The following is a 16,821-nucleotide window of genomic DNA, read 5'->3' as shown; positions in this document are numbered from 1 at the left end:
TATAAGTAATCATAATTTGTAGATTGGTAATAATATGACTACTTAGCTTAAGTTAGCTGATAAATCCTCAAACGCGAAGGAGGAATCAAGTGTCCTAGATTCTAGGCCAGATACTCTGGAGCTTAGGGCAAGTAATACTGTCTCGAGCAGACATCGCCGGCAAATGTGATAACTGTTGACAATTACAACTCATAGTAACAGTTATAAAGTCTGTGCCGACGCCCACGCACACATTTGTGAGTTATCATACGTATAATAGCTCTCTGATAACACACAGACACGATAATGGATCGGTGCAGGTTCGAATCGATTCCATACAACATTGCGACGTTAGCGTTAGTACCTAATAAACGTCTAATGCATCACTTTCTTGGTTCTGAGAACTTCTGGGTTTAGACTCAGACAGACGGATTACTTAGTAGGTACCTACTCGTATAATATTTTATCGTATTGGAAATATTAAAGTAGGTCACTTTTAGAGGTCAGAACTTAGGGGTCAGTACAACGGGTATTAATAATATAAAATGACGTCATATAATACCGTGACTGACAGACAAACTGCCGGTGGATTTAGAAACTTACGTGTAGGTTCTCTCTATAACGAAAGCTAAGTAGTTACCTACTCGTACCTACCTAACTACGTACCTACACCGCCTAACAAAGGATATGGGAACATATACATACTATACCGCATATTAATTGACATACCTACTAAATATTGACGTCTCACTAGATAAATAATAATAATTAATGAGTTTCTTAATATTTGTTTCGTTGCTCTGACGGATGGACGCTAATTAGGTTTAATGAAATCAAAAGTTTATAAAAATGTTTTATTCATAGAATGCTTATTAGTTTTACCTAAGTAGGTACTTATTATTTTTAATCAACAATTTCATTTTCATACGAAATACATATATTTACACTTGCCTGTGTTATGAGCAGGTAAAATAGTAGAATAAAATATTAGCATGCCAATAAAGAGGTTATTGTTCTCGATCAGTACTGTACCTATTACATTTTTTCCTTTACTTACGATTATTTCTATTATTCTATACATAGCCATGAATGACGTCACGTAAGCTTTTACTTGAACAAGGCAACTTATTTTAAATCTCTTAAAAAGCTTGCAAATTATATTTTATGTTTTAAATTATCTAAAGTATTAACAGCAATTTATACCTAGGTAGGTACCTATGCATGTTAATGGATTATAATGTGTCACTTCCGTGTGTATTTTAACCTTGAAGTTTTACAAATGCATACTATAGTCTGTCGATGTATGTATATACAATCGATAATAATGCCTAAATCTGATAAACGACGATACAGCTCCGAAGGCCAAGTTTTCATAATAATTCAATCTAAATTGTTTCGCCTTTTTAGGGTTCCATTTCCAAAGAGTAAAACGAAACTGCTTTCTCTCGGTCTGCCTGTCTGTCAGTCCACGTGTCCGGGTCTCGAATACAAACCTGAAAGGTACTTTCATATTTAGAGTACATTGTTGACCCACTACCGAATATTGTACAAGAAATTCAATTCCTACTTATATTATTTTTCAGAGGTCCCATTTAAATGGGATCCATTTAAATTTCAGGGCTCCCATTTAAATAAAAAACCGGCCAAGTGCGAGTCAGACTCACGCAACGAGGTTTCCGTAATAGGTACAGTCATATTTTTGCGATATTTTGCACGATCAGTGTAATAGCTTAGTAGGTACCTACAGTGGGGCCATTAAAAATTGTGAAATAAAAAATTTTAAAAGAAAAATAAAACCGACTTCATACCTAGTACATTACACGTGTAGCTAAACAAAAATTATTGCTTTTTACTTTTTAGTGTTTGTGGTTTTTGAAGTCGGTTTTTTTTCTTTGCTGCAAAAACTGATGTAAAAAGATTCATTTTTTCTAAAATCCAATGTCAACAATTATAATTCAGTATAATTCTTCATTCATTTATAACTATTCTTAGCAGTTATTGTAACCTATCACGAGTTTGTAACGGTTTAAAATAATAACGTCGCTAATAATCAGGACGTAAAGTTGGACGTAGAAATTACGCTTGAATTGGAAGTGTTTACAGGAACTCTAAATAAATTATGGGCAAATGCGATAAGTAAGTATGTAAAAACATGGCCGCTTATAATATTCCTTGCGCTAATATAATCTAATTCATAATGTCAGTAACGATTTCAAACAAGTATTTATCGAAGATTCTCATGATAATATCGATCATTTGATTGGAAATAATCTACCTAATTTATTAAAAAAAACTCGTTTTCTACACAAAAAAACCGACTTGGCGAGTCAGACTCGCACATTGAGGGTTCCGTACTCGGGTTTTTTTTTTGACATTTTGCACGATAAATCAAAAACTTAATAATTATGCATAGCAATAAATAAAAATCTTATTTAGAATGTGCAGGTAAACCCCTTTCATATGTTCCTACTTTATTTGGTACGGTAGAGTCATCTTACTTTGAAAATTGAAAATGCTAATGAAGACATTTTAATTATTTTTTTGTGATGTAACCACAAACTCACTGTTTTCGGATTATTTTCCTTTGCTTGTGCTATAAAACCTACCATTCTGCCTCTCATGATTCTAGGTCAACGGGAAGTACAATAAAGGTTTTCTTGACAGACACGACAGATGGACAGACAGAAAACAAAGTGATCCTATAAGGGTTACTTTTTTCCTTTTGAGGTACAGAACCCTAAAAGAAACCTAAAACAACCTTTATTTATCAGCATGGACAGGTACCTAAGGCATGCTTGAACACCATGTCTAGTATCTATTTAGCAAAGTAGATATTTAGCCGTCCCTAGTTACTTCTAATCTTAAGAAACAAAATATAAAGTTGAGAAGCTGATTTTGCTATTTTCTTTCTTACTTAATAAACCTTTTGAAATACATAAATAGGTAGGCAGGTAAATTAAAGCAGAGTACCTATCAGTGTAGGTATATTCAAAAATATAAAATCTAAGATATCTACCTATACCTAAATGATATAATTATTATTATTATGGTCTTGGTAAATAGGCTCGAAAAGAAACAGCCGGAATGGATTTGCTGGTTTCATAATGTAGGTATTTACACGTAGATGTAGCCACGATCAACACCCAACGGCATTACAATGCCGTCTGGCGTCAGACAATTTTAACCCCAATTCAATCGGCATTAAGTCGTTAACCGTTCAAATGTGGCCACTCAGTTTAACGCGTTGATTATCGCGATAATTATGACGTTGTCGGGCATTGACGTTAACCTTAATGTAGCGGCAAAATAAAGGAATAAGGATTAAAATGCTAATGCCTCAGCCGAAACAAAACCTGATATCCCAAACTCTAACACAGAGATCAGAGTACGTAAGCTACTTAAGTCAGTGAGTAAGATGGTATCTCGGCATCGAACCCACGGCCCTTGTGTTGTGAGGTGCAGTTGCAACCCGAGCGGGGTCCTATCGCCGCGCTGATCTTCCGACACGTAAAAAAAACATTCCGACGAATTGAGCACCTTCTCTTTTTTTGAAGTCGGTTAAAATATACCTCAGTGAAGAGGCGCCACACATGGATTTGAAGGAAGTCAGGTATAGTTGAAATAGTATAGGTAGACTAGGTATCTATCCAGTTTAGCCATTACATTATGTAGAAATACTCTGTTACAAAAAAAATAGGTACATTTATACGCGCCGAATTGAGAACCACCTCCTTTTTGGAAGTCGGTTAAAAATATAGTAATATTATTAGTATGGTGATATACCTATTTGTACTTGAATACCTGAATATACATACAATTATATCTAATAGGTACTATTAGGTATAGCTTCCTTTACTTACAATTTGATATTTTGGTAAAAGTAGAGTCTCTGTAATCCTCAAGGTTTAATAGACATGGAATAATATAATAGGTAGGTATAGGTACATAATAGGAAAAAACGGTGATAGCCGAGTGGTTAAGACGTCAGCCTCCTCTTTGGAGAGTCCATGGTACCATTTCAGACCTCAGAATACATAATAGTGGGTACAGGCACACAACTCTAGCTGTCCGGAGTAATACTGCCACATATAGGTTTTAAGCAATTATTACATATCACTGGCTTAGCGGTGAACAAAAACATCGTGACCGTGAGGCTGTGAGCTCACCTGAGCATGCCTGACAGCTCTCTATGTTTCAAAAGCGTGTGAAGTCTGTCGTCTAACGTGGCAGACCGAGGCCTAAATCCTTTCTCATATTGAGAGGAGACCTTACGTAGTGGTGAGCCGGCGTTGCGTTGATTGTGATTCATGGTGATGATGAATAGGAATGTCAGTAGGAAAGTGATACAGGAAAGCAATAATATGGAGCGACCTCCATAAACATTCAGGTAACAATAGGAAACGTCAGTGCAAAACCCTTATCGCAGTTCAGGAATGGCGTCGCACGCACGAGCCAAGCTTGCGTCACGTCACAACAGCGCCGGACAAAAAGTGACGTTCTGTCCCCAACTGAGTTATTGAGCTGTCCGGACGCGGGCCGGCTAATTGTCCCGCGGACAGAGACGCGGGATACGATCCCCGGCGAGTGAGAGCGGGACAGAGCCCAACCCCAAAAGAGCCACAATAAATAACCCGGCTCCTAATACGCAGGCGCCACGCCATGCGCCACCCCTGTAGCGCGACTGCCCGCTTTAATACTTGGGGTTGTAAATTAATCTGCTATTGAGTAATAGTTCGGTACTGTAAGCGATGTGCTGTCAACATACTGATCGAACTCATCGATGTTTATTTAAAAGCAAACTATGTAGGTATCTATTTATTCGAATCTAATGATTTTGTAACGAAAAATACAAAATAATTATCATATTGAATTAGAAAGACACATAGTTCGAAAAACCGATGTACCAAGGTAGCATCTCGGGACCCCAACGTGTATCGGTTTTGCGAATGGCGAGCTCGCACCGACAAGTGCAGCGTTGCTAGTATAATCCACTACTTCAATATGTAGTCTACTTAAAGTACAAGCCTTACGTGTTCCATACTCCATAGCTCTTCACATGGCTACATAATTAGTCCGGGTGGAAAAGAACGTGTAATATTAGTAGTGAAAGCATTGAGCGCTGCGCGCAGAATCAATAAAACTCGCCTAAAATGTGACAGCAACATTGCTTACATTAAAAAAAGGTTGTGTGAAATTGGCGGGTCTCATTATATTACAATTTTTATCTCGACTAAAAAGTATCAAGGAGTATCGTAAGGTGGACTATTTATGTAGTGACGTCACGAAATGTTAATTTTATAGTGTCGAGAATGATAAGTCGCGCTATACGGGTCTCTGTAGTCTAAGTGCGAAATGTCTGCGAGCCCTCGCTTTTTGTGTGCTTTACGACACGAGAGGGTCCGTGAAAACTTGCAGACGGATTAAATACCAGCCGAGTGCGAGTCAGACTTCTGCACAAGGGTTCCGTATCTACTACACGATATGAATTATTGTAGTGAATAACAAGATAGATGTCGTAGTAATAAATATCACCATCATGATCAAGTTCAAGCCGGCTCACTACTGGGCGTTCCGTAAAAAATAAATTAAAAATAAATAAATATAGGACCCCGTTTGGCACCCTCTGACTACGGAACCCTAAAACTTGGCCCCTGTCGAGGTGAAGGTATCGCTTGCGACGAGGCGGGCGCGTCGCAACCCGCAACATCATCACACGCGACCAACTAATATTTGACACCGGCGTTACGCAGCATCTTTTGTTTGTATTTATGTTTTTACGAAAATCATCCGTGTTTGGATGAGAGATGGTTTAAGTTCGATATGGATTAAGGCGTAGTTTTTTAACTACACCATAAATAAAATAATTATTTTAAAATTTAGTTGATCCGCCCGCCCTGGGTTGGATTGGGCGGAATTGCTGAAAAACTATCTATCGATTCCATTGATTCCATTCCATTCCATTTGAATTAAAATTAACTAGAGGATGCCCGCGACTTCGTCCACGTGGATTTAGGTTTTTAAAGATCCCGTGGGAATTGTTTGATTTTCCGGGATAAAATGCCTATCAATTACAGGGACGCAAGCTTCCTCGGTACCTTTCATACAAAGTTAAGCGGATGGGTTTTTAAGAATCCCATGGGAACTCTTGGATTTTCCGGTATAAAAAGTAGCCTATGTCCGTCCCCGGGATATAAGCTAACCCTGTACCTTTAGTCTGAATCGGTTAAACTGTTGGGCCGTGAAAAGGTAGCAGACAGACAGACAGACACACTTTCGCATTTAGGTATGTCCTTCAATATTAAGTATGGATTAGTCTGGGTGATGTGCCCGCATGGGTTTAGGTTTTCCTAACCCCATGAGAACTCTTTAATTTTCCGGGATAAAAGTAGCCTATGTCACTCTCCAGGTATTTCTCTATAGCCATGCAAAAAATCAATTCAATCCGTTTTTCCGTTGCATTGCAGCGTAATTGAAGGACAAACCAATAATAACAAACATATTTGCATTAATTATACCTAATACTTCTGGGTAGTAAGTTGTGACGGAAATTAAATCCGTTTTACTACTTACTGGTTATTATCAACTTCATTTGTAGTCAGGTGGTCGATTATACAGGGTGGTCAAAAAGTCGTGGATCAAACGCAATAGGGAGATAGAGGAGGACATTTCCAGCAAAAAATATTTCTACAGCATGGCCTTATTTAAATTGCCCTAAGAGTTATGAATATTTATGAGATTTTTAACAAAATACCAGATTCTCTTACAATTAGACTAATTTAAAAAAAATGAGATAAAAGATAATAAAACAAACGATGCTGTGTCATTACTAGATAATGTATCAGCACTACAAACCTTCTATTGAGGCTCTGGGTGCCAAATTACAAGACCAATTAATTTTTTTCCAAAACTTTTAAAGCGCTACCAAAAATTAAATGTCACTTTAAAAGCGCACTGTGAAAAAAAAATGTACTACAGAAAAATGACCCTGTATCAGAAAAACTTGCTGATTTAATGCCAATTTAAATGAGGTATAACACATTACTCTTTGTTTCGTAATTCTGGTATTATAATTGTTTTTTCATATCAAGGTGCAAATTTCAGTAGATTAGTTTAATTCAAAATAATTTTGAAGATTATCATGCTGCTAGTTAAACTGCTAGTTTTTTGTACGTTGGAATGCTAGAAACATCACTGTGCTTGTCACACTTAAAATTTGTGAAAAGAACAGAAACTGTTCACTACCACCACATGCCAGAACTACCCAGAACGCCCTCTTTTCTAGGAAACAAAAGGATAAAAAAACTATGCCTCTCTTTCACATCCTTCCTTATTCCAACAATGCAAATAGAAATGATGATTAGTGTGAACGAGAGGCATAGTTTCTTTATCCTTTTGTTTCCTAGAAAAGATGAACTACTTGCAAGACGGGCGTTCTGGGTAGTTCTGGGTGGTTCTGGCACGAGGTGGTAGTGAAGAGTTTCTATTCTTTTCACAAATTTTAAGTGTGACAAGCACAGTGATGTTTCTAGCATTCCAACGTACAAAAAACTAGCAGTTTAACTAGCAGCATGATAATCTTCAATTTTTTTTTGAATTAAACTAATCTACTGAAATTTGCACCTTGATATGAAAAAACGATTATAATACCAGAATTACGAAACAAAAAGTAATGTGTTATACCTCATTTAAATTGGCATTAAATCAGCAAGTTTTTCTGATACAGGGTCACTTTTTCGTAGTACATTTTTTTTTCACAGTGCGCTTTTAAAGTGACATTTAATTTTTGGTAACGCTTTAAAAGTTTTGGAAAAAAATTAATTGCTCTTGTAATTTGGCACCCAGAGCCTCAATAGAAGGTTTGTAGTGCTGATACATTATCTAGTAATGACACAGCATCGTTTGTTTTATTATCTTTTATCTCATTTTTTTTAAATTAGTCTAATTGTAAGAGAATCTGGTATTTTGTTAAAAATCTCAAAAATATTCATAACTCTTAGGGCAATTTAAATAAGGCCATGCTGTAGAAATATTTTTTGCTGGAAATGACCTCCTCTATCTCCCTATTTCGTTTGATCCACGACTTTTTGACCACCCTGTATAGGTAATTGACCTCTCTAATAACATTCGATCGATACTAATAAATATCTGTCTGTCTGTAATTTCGAAATAACTACCTGATATTAAACTCATATTATAGTTATTTGAACTGTACCATAACTGAATCACACGTTTAAAAAAAATTTGTCTTGTTGAACGGGCTAATCCTCGGAACGGCTGGACCTATTTTGACGGGACTTTCACAGACAAGTAGAGGATTAGCCAAGGAGTAACATAGGCTACATTTTTAACCGACTTTCAAAAATGAAGGAGTTGTGTTTTTCTACCTATGTACAATGATCGCGATATCTCCGAGATTTCTGAACAGATTTGCTTAAATTTTTTTTAATCGACATAGGAACTTTGTGACATTGTTCCATAGCAAATTTGGATTCCAACTCCTCAATCCCGATGCTGCAGGGGATCTGACCACCAAAGCTAATGGGATTTAGAAACTGTCGGTTATAAATTGATATTGAAGGTATATACCAAGTAAAGATTTTGTCGTTGACCTCGAGGACCCAACTCCTCAACCCTGATACTGTAAGGAGTTGCATTTTTAAATCCTGGTGATCCCTCGGGATTTTTAAAGAGTCATCCGTTTAAATGTTTTTACGGTGTAAGTAAGTACAGAAACACGTTGCATCGCGGGGACGGGCTATTACGGAGAGGCTACTTTTGTCCTGAGAAATCCAAAGCTCCCACGGCATTTTTAAAAACCTAAATCCACGCGGGCGAAGCTGCGGGCATCAGCTAGTATTAAATATATTTGATTAGACACATAATTATATATATCTCACGCTCAAAGTTTGCGCAGTTAGGGGTGACATACCTCGGTCCAGCTGTTATCGATATATCAGCTACGTATAACTGGCGCTGATGGGCGCGAGATAAGGCTTGGCTCCGGCTCCGGCGGCCGGACGCCGGAAGTGGCGCTGTGTCGGGCCGCTTTGTGACCCGTGTGTCACAACATTTGCGCTACTCACACTTTTCATTGGGTTTCAATCAAGATCATTAAAATATACCAAGCGACAGAAAAACTATTTTACTATAACATTTCAGCGTTTATTAAGACGATCGCAGTCGGGTTTTAGTTTTCTGGTTTAAGACATTTTTTTTCAACTTTAACTTGTAAGAATAAAAAAGACAATTAATGAAACTCAAAATGATTATGATTTATGAGACTAGTCACTGCTTAGATTGTCCGTGACCCAATCCGTCCGCGTGGATTAAGCTTTTTTGATCCCGTGGTAACTTTTTGATTTTCCGGGATAAAAAGAAGCCTATGTCCGTATACAGGATATATATGATACCAAGTAGAAGATGCTTGCGACTTTGTTCGCGTGGATTTAGGTTTCTGAGAATTCGCTGGGAATTACCTACTCTTTGATTTTTCGGGACACAAAAGTAGCCTTCCCTAGGATGCAAGCTATTTATCTAAGTAGGTATGTACCTATTTCTTCAAAAACGGTTAAACGAATGGACCGTGAAAATCTAGATGATAGCCACACTCTCGTATATGGTATACCTAGTAACTATAGGTGGCTATTGTATATGGATTATTCGAATGTATGTAGGTACTCGTAGGTACGTCTGACTGTCGCAGATGTTTTTTTCACCACTAAGGAAGTTAAAAAAATTAAAAGATATTAAAATTATTTCTAAAAAATATTTATTTAATGTGGGCCAACTTTTAACTCATAAGTTATAAGTAACATTTTTGTAACTTAATATTATACCAATTTGTGTCAATAATTATTTATAGATTGTAAGTACATCTATAAATTATTATCTATCTATTTAAGTACCTACTACATAAGTATTTTATAGGTAATAACAAACATCAGTTTATTAACATTTATAATTTTTAACGATTCACACTCAATAATAATTGTAAATATGCCTATTAATTAATAAGACTCAATGAAATTGGTACATATTATTAGGTAGGTAAATATACCTACCTAATATTATGTAACATATTAACGTTAAGTATAACTTTGTGTATATACATACAGCAGACAGCTATTGATTTTGGTTTATTTATTGGTTATTGGTTTATTCAATGGCCAATTAATTATGTATATTTAAGGATGTATACATAGTAATATCACATTATACAGAGTGTTTGGTAATTAGTATATAATGACGTGATGGGTACGTGTGTACCCATACTACTTTGATCTGATAAACACAATGCTGAAGTATAATGACGAAATAAAATTATAAAAATTTCCATACAAAATTAAAAAAAAAATTATGACAAAGTTTTCATGACCCTGATGTGCCCTAACTCACTGAGATCGTTGGCCATCTTTAGATAGGCCGATCTCAGTGAGTTAGGGCACATTAGGGTCATGAAAACTTGGTCATAATTTTTTTTTTAATTTTGTATGGAAATTTTTATAATTTTATTTCGTCATTTTACTTCAGCATTGTATTTATCAGATCTAAGTAGCATGGGTACGTGTCATCGTTATATACTAATTACCAAACACCCTGTATATGCGTAACTGTGTTTGTTTGTTGGGTAGGTATGTCCTTCAATCGCGTCGCAACTGAGCAACGAATCGACGGGATTTTTTCATGGCTAACGACCTGGCGAGTGTCATGGGCTACTTTTTATCCCGGAAAAAAGAGCTCCCACGGGATTTTTAAAAACCTAAATCCACGCGGACGAAGTCGCAGGCACCAGCTGGTCAGATATAAATTGTCTTTATCTTTATTGATCACATCGCAAATAGCTTGCTGCCATCTTCCTATTATTATCATTTTTACATACTTATACCTACACTAAAACACGACCTTGCTGTAGTCAAATCTTGATAAACTTGGTGGGTAGGAATGCATAAACATATGTCAGGTATGTAAATAAGTAGGTATGTAAAATACCTATATATTAGGCACATAGCAAGTTCACCGTGATGTTTCCACATCTCGGAATCAGCTTTTCCAACCTAATGTTGAAATGTTATCTTGTTATCTACCTATCTGTTTTTGTTACGAAGGCTATTGGGTAAAAACTAGTTTAGCTTTTGCCTACTAAATTAATGAATTACTATTTTAACTATATTGAGCACAACCGAAGCGGATCAGCTCGTCTGGTTACAAAGATCTTCTAGAATTGAATTTAGGATAATAGTTTTGCAATGCGAGACCCTAATCTTACGGCTAAGCAATAAAGGTAGTCGAAATTTCAAGAACATTGGCGAAGTGCGAGTCGGATTCGCACAAGAGTGGTTCAGTATCATCATACAATTGACATTACCATTTACATGATGGCCATTTTGAATTTGTTATTATTTGCTGTTATAGCGGCAATAGAAATACAAATTATGTGATAATTTAAACTCTCTACCTATTACGGTTCATGGGACACATGCTATAGACAAGGAAGTATTAGACAAAATAATTTGCAGGCAGTCAAAAACGCGCCCCGGGAAACGCGCCAAGCAAGTCCCGAACGGGCGCCCCGCCGCGTCTCGACCCATGTAACCGCGAGGTTGGTGGTGCCATGGGAAGTGGTATACTTCCATGATCTTCCTCTCGATTCATGAGATACAGCGCGCTGACAGACAGACAGACGGATGGACAGGGGAGGCTTAGTAATAGGGTCCCGTCGGCACTTCGTCTTTCGGGTATGGAACCCTACAATGCATGTAACAGGAAGTGGTGTCAGTGTCCGCTGGAGAGGCGCAGAGCGGCGCCCGCGGCGGCAGGTAATCGTCGGCGGCGCCTCGCGGTGCGTCACTCGTCTCAAGCAGAACTAAGTATGTACAACAAGACATGCCGGGGAAAGTTTAATCTAGTTAGCCCGGTTGTTTCATAGAAAAATAGCTTGAAAATGATGATCTGATTTTTTCAAAGTGATATGAAACTCCGGAGTGATAACAGAATTCTGTTTGTGTAAAACTCACAGATTAGGTACACTTCTGGTAATCTACTTACCTCATCGAAGTTTGGTTTTGTAAATTGTGGGAACTCTTGAATTTTTCGGAATAAAAAGTACTTAGCTAGTGTCAACTTCCAAGAAACAAGTTTATAAAGAATCCATACTAGTGTCCATACTTGATATTAGGTATATTATGTGTGAACTTGTGTCTTTCTATAATGTCTATCTGCTAGTTTGTCACGTTCCATGCATTCAAACGACAAAGGGATATAATTATATAGGTTTCTTTTACTCCGAAAAATTAGAGAAGCCACGGGATTGCTAAAGGCCCACTTGTGTGGCGGCCCACTTGTATGTTTAATATAGAGATAAGTACTTAGCTTGCAATCCAGGAAAGGATATACCTACTTAAGCTCTTTTGGCCCGGAAAATCAAAGAGCTCTTTCGGAAATCGCAAGTCGATGGTCTGTTACGAACGTCATGTCGAATCAGCGACCCTGCATGCTGGTTCGCTTACTCGGTGTTTAACACCTCATTGTCAACAACTAACATATTATGAGACACAGCTCATTTGTTTGACATTGGTTGATTTTACAATGCTGCTTCACTGGGTGCCATCAAAATTATGCTTCGTAGAAAACCTTCGATGGGTTCAAAATAAATGTGAAATATGATCGTTGGCTAAGTAAATAGGTACTACTCATCGTTGAACACTAAGTTAGCGAAGTACCTTTACCGCTAGGTATAGCTGTATCCTAAAAAGGACGAATCTACAGTTTAAGCATAGCTAGCTTTTGCAAGAATAGATTTAATTAACATTAGTAGGTATTTTATTTCCACATTCATATTCTGTGAGGCTCACAAACATTATTTGGATAATTTGAATATAAATAAATTATAGCTACATACCGAAGTGTTATAATATAATATTTACAATACACACATTTTAATAAAGTCACGCCGCGTTGGACTCGTTGTCGTTAATATTAAAATTATAATGATATAATAGTATTAGATTCCTTCTTGAGTTTTAATAGATAAAAGTATAATTTCCGATAAAATTATCTTATCAAAAATCAGTTACGAAAACAATAATATCAAATTTGTATCCTACTCACAGGCGTAGGTATTTAAAATGTGATTTATTAATATTATAGTATAGCTGTTATTAATTTAATATTCATTAACACTGTTTAAGGTGAAGTTATGACACTCATTTACATTAAACAGTCTAGGATGCAGAATAATATTCTGCGCATTAGGTCAGTAATACTGAATAATTACATTAAATACTTATGTTTAAATAATATGCGTCAAACACCTACGTAGATATAATATAACTGTTTTATTTACTCGCAGAAAATCGATAACGACTAATTTACAAATAAGTAAAGGTAGGTAGGTACAATGCAAAAAAACGCGAAATGCCAATCATAATCAACGCATTGAACTGAGTGTCCACACTTGAACGGTTAACGTCTAATACCAATTGAATACCTCTTCCAGGTTAGCCCTCTTCCATCATAGAGTGCACATTACTTACCACCAGGTGAGATTGCAGTCAAGGGCTAACTTGTATCTGAATAATAATAAAAAAGAATTGGGGCTAAAATTGTCTAACGCCAAACGGCATTGTGAATGCCGTTGTCCGTTGACGTGGCTACATCTACGTTTAACGGGAAACGCCGTTGTACATCGCGTTGTTGGCCATTAATGAGGCCGGGAAATTAGAAACAGAGAATAACTTTGTACAGTGCTTGGCAGGAAATATTGTACATCGAAGTTTAGAAAGATTACGGCTTCGTAGAGCATTGTCTTTATCACTCATACCTATGTGACATTTCGTCGTGCGTTGATAAATCAGTCAGTCAATCACCATTTCCTTTTTTATTTAAGTAGATGAAAAAAAAAGAAAATGTGAGATTTGGTGACAACTTAGGTAGGTACTGTAAACTGTTTACACTTAGCAGTAATGAGTAAGGGTCGAGCGATGTGCGGAATTCCGTCCGCGGCGCCGGCGCAGGTATCGCCTCCGCTTTGTCGCCCGGAGCGTGCCCGGAGCATGCGCACAAGCCTGCATCTCACGCGACGAGCGCTGGGACCAACCCTTAGCACAAGTCCCACGTCGACAACATTCCAAATCATTCATATAGAATAGTAGAAACAGATGACAGAGCACGAACCCAATGACATCGCTCAAGTGGCCAGGTATTTTTTAAATGAGAACAAAAATATTTATGCTAAAAGGCAATTCGAGAAGAAGGTAAGTAGCGCCCCGGCCGCCGTTTGACTCGTCTTGGCGGGGGCACTGCCGTGCCCCCTGATAAGTTTAACAATTTGACTTTTGAAATAAGGTCAAACTTTTATTTTTCGGGCCGCTTTTGAAATACTTATTACAAATGTTATGGAGACTCATATTATCTCTGTTCAAAATAAAAACTCAAAACGAAACATATCACTGCATTTAAATACCTCATATTACATTATTACATACACAAGGGCTGGTTCATTTTTTGGCAAAGGATCGGCCTGGCTGTGCAACGTGGAAAGGGAAGACCCAATTCATTAGTCAGTACTTAGCCGGTGATGGGTGATCATTACTTATGGTGGAAAAATAGAAATGGTAGTTCTGAATCATAATGACTCAGAACTATACCATTTCTATTTTTCACTAAGTCCGCTTGGGGCGTTGGCTTATAAAAAACGTGATTGAGAACTATTTTACTTCATAGTACCTATTTGTATAGTCGAAATCTATCACCGTTTTCGAGATATGCAGTCATACTTGCTACTGATTGACTTATTCCACTTCCTCTGTGCCAGGCGCCGGACGCGCGTTGATGTCTATTGTTAGAGACATGTTCCTGTTCAGAAGATTTTCCCCAAAACTTCCATGGACGTAGTGTGCTTTCTTTCACCTTATCACGAAACCACTGAACCGATCTTAGTGAGATTTAATATAAGAATACTTTGTGTTTTGGAGACGACATAGGCTATTTTATTTTATGAAAATAAGTATGCTATTTTTAATTTTATTCGATTACAAGTTAGCCCTTGACTGCGATCTCTCCTGGCGCTAAGTGATGGTGCAGTCTAAGATGGGGTACGGCAGTTTCATTTTGCCTGTTTCACACTAGTCTGTATAATGCCCATACCTAGTCCTTATCGATTTCCAAACGGTATCGTACCGGAACGCTAAATCGCTTGAGGGCATGGCTATGTAGGGTAGTATCTAGCCACGACGGAAGCCTCACACCAGACCAGACTAGAGACAATTTAACAATTATTATTAACTAGCTGATACCCGCGACTTCGTTCGCGTGGATGTAGGTTTTTTAAAATTCCCGTGGAAACTCTTTGATTTTCCGGGATAAAAAGTAGCCTATGTGCTAATCCAGGGTATAATCTATCTCCACTCTAAATTTCAGCCCAATCCGTCCCGTAGTTTTTGCGTGAAGGAGTAACAAACATACACACACACACACACACACACACATACAAACTTTCTCCTTTATAATATTAGTGTGATGTGGAACTGCCCCTGCCGGTAATCGGGCCCGGGAGCTCCCACATAATATACCTAAATGCCAGTGGTAGAATATGGAATGCCCTTCCGACTTCCGTTTTCCCCGCTAGCTATATGGACGGACGGACAGACAGACAGCAAAGTGATCCTATAAGGGTTCCGTTTTTCCTTTTGAGGTACGGAACCCTAAAAAGACGCATTGGGCGATTCAAAAATACCTAGCTACGTATAAAAGTTTATTTGAAGAAAAATACATATTTGTATTCTATTCCATTAAATAAGACTACCTCCAGCCGTCACCACTATGCCAGTGAGGGCGTTGAAAGTTAGAAAAACCAAAATGTTTTAAGAATGTTCTACCACACGTAATCCAATGTTGTCGCAAGCTATAAGATATATGTATCGCCAGTAGGTAAGCAGCTATTAGTAGCTATACATTCAAATGTACATATTGAATTAGTTTCCAATATTAAGTAGGTTGGTACCTACTGTATATCTGTTAAGAGATTTTCCTATCAAACTTTCGAATTTCCTCTTGCCATCTAAATGAGGTTCAAATTATGCAGTTTTGGGGGCTTGGAACTACGTCTGCTACCATTTTGTATGCTAAACAGGCAATATATCTATCTATACGGTTACTCTTTACATAATTTCAAAATCTTAAAACATATTTTTTCTATGAATTACTTAGACACTAATAAAATGATACTACTTACTTATTTATAAATTTTTTACCTTAATCTACGCAGATAAAAATTACTTATAAAAGTAGATAAAATCTAAGAAAATTATTTCATATTTAAAATAAAGGGAACGGAATATTTTAAAAACTATGTCTAATTACCTACTGTAAGAAAAATGTAAATATTTATTAAATTACCTACACAAATAAAAAATATTAATTAAAATATTTAAAAAAAATATGTATTAAGTAGGTATCAAAACATGTAAATTACGTTGAAACTTCGGTGATGTGTAAGCAATAGCATTGGTAGGTTTATATGTAGGTATATGCTTTTACTTCATGTTATCTACTGATAAATAATTATATTTCATTAGGTACCTATGTGAAAATTTAAAATTTCTTTTGAGACTAAATTCTTTGCCCGTATTAGCAAGACTTGCCTTAACTTTTTAGGGTTCCGTACTCGAAGGGTGCCGACGGGTCTCTATTACTGCCTGCGCTGTCCGTCCGTTGACCGTTCGTCTGTCTGTCAGCGGCCTTTATTTCGTGAACCGTAATAGTACATTGAAAAACTGTGGTAAATAGGTAGAGAGTTTAAATTTTCACTGAATGTTTACTTCTGTTGCCACCGCTATAACAAAT

General features: G+C 37.1%; 1 long non-coding RNA gene across 1 annotated transcript; it reads right to left on the bottom strand.

The window, feature by feature from the left end:
* Nucleotides 1-417: 417 nt before the first annotated feature.
* LOC123864109 lies at nt 418-14,214 on the bottom strand. Its single transcript, XR_006795706.1, has 3 exons — nt 14,134-14,214; nt 12,666-12,667; nt 418-429 (listed from the first exon to the last, which is right to left on the bottom strand). It is a non-coding gene; the product is annotated as an uncharacterized LOC123864109 (long non-coding RNA).
* Nucleotides 14,215-16,821: the final 2,607 nt, after the last annotated feature.

The sequence above is a fragment of the Maniola jurtina genome, chromosome 4 (genome assembly GCF_905333055.1).
Source record: "Maniola jurtina chromosome 4, ilManJurt1.1, whole genome shotgun sequence".
Lineage (NCBI taxonomy): Eukaryota > Metazoa > Arthropoda > Insecta > Lepidoptera > Nymphalidae > Maniola > Maniola jurtina.
Note: the sequence above shows the minus strand (reverse complement) of the source record. Positions and strands in the feature narration are given on the sequence as shown.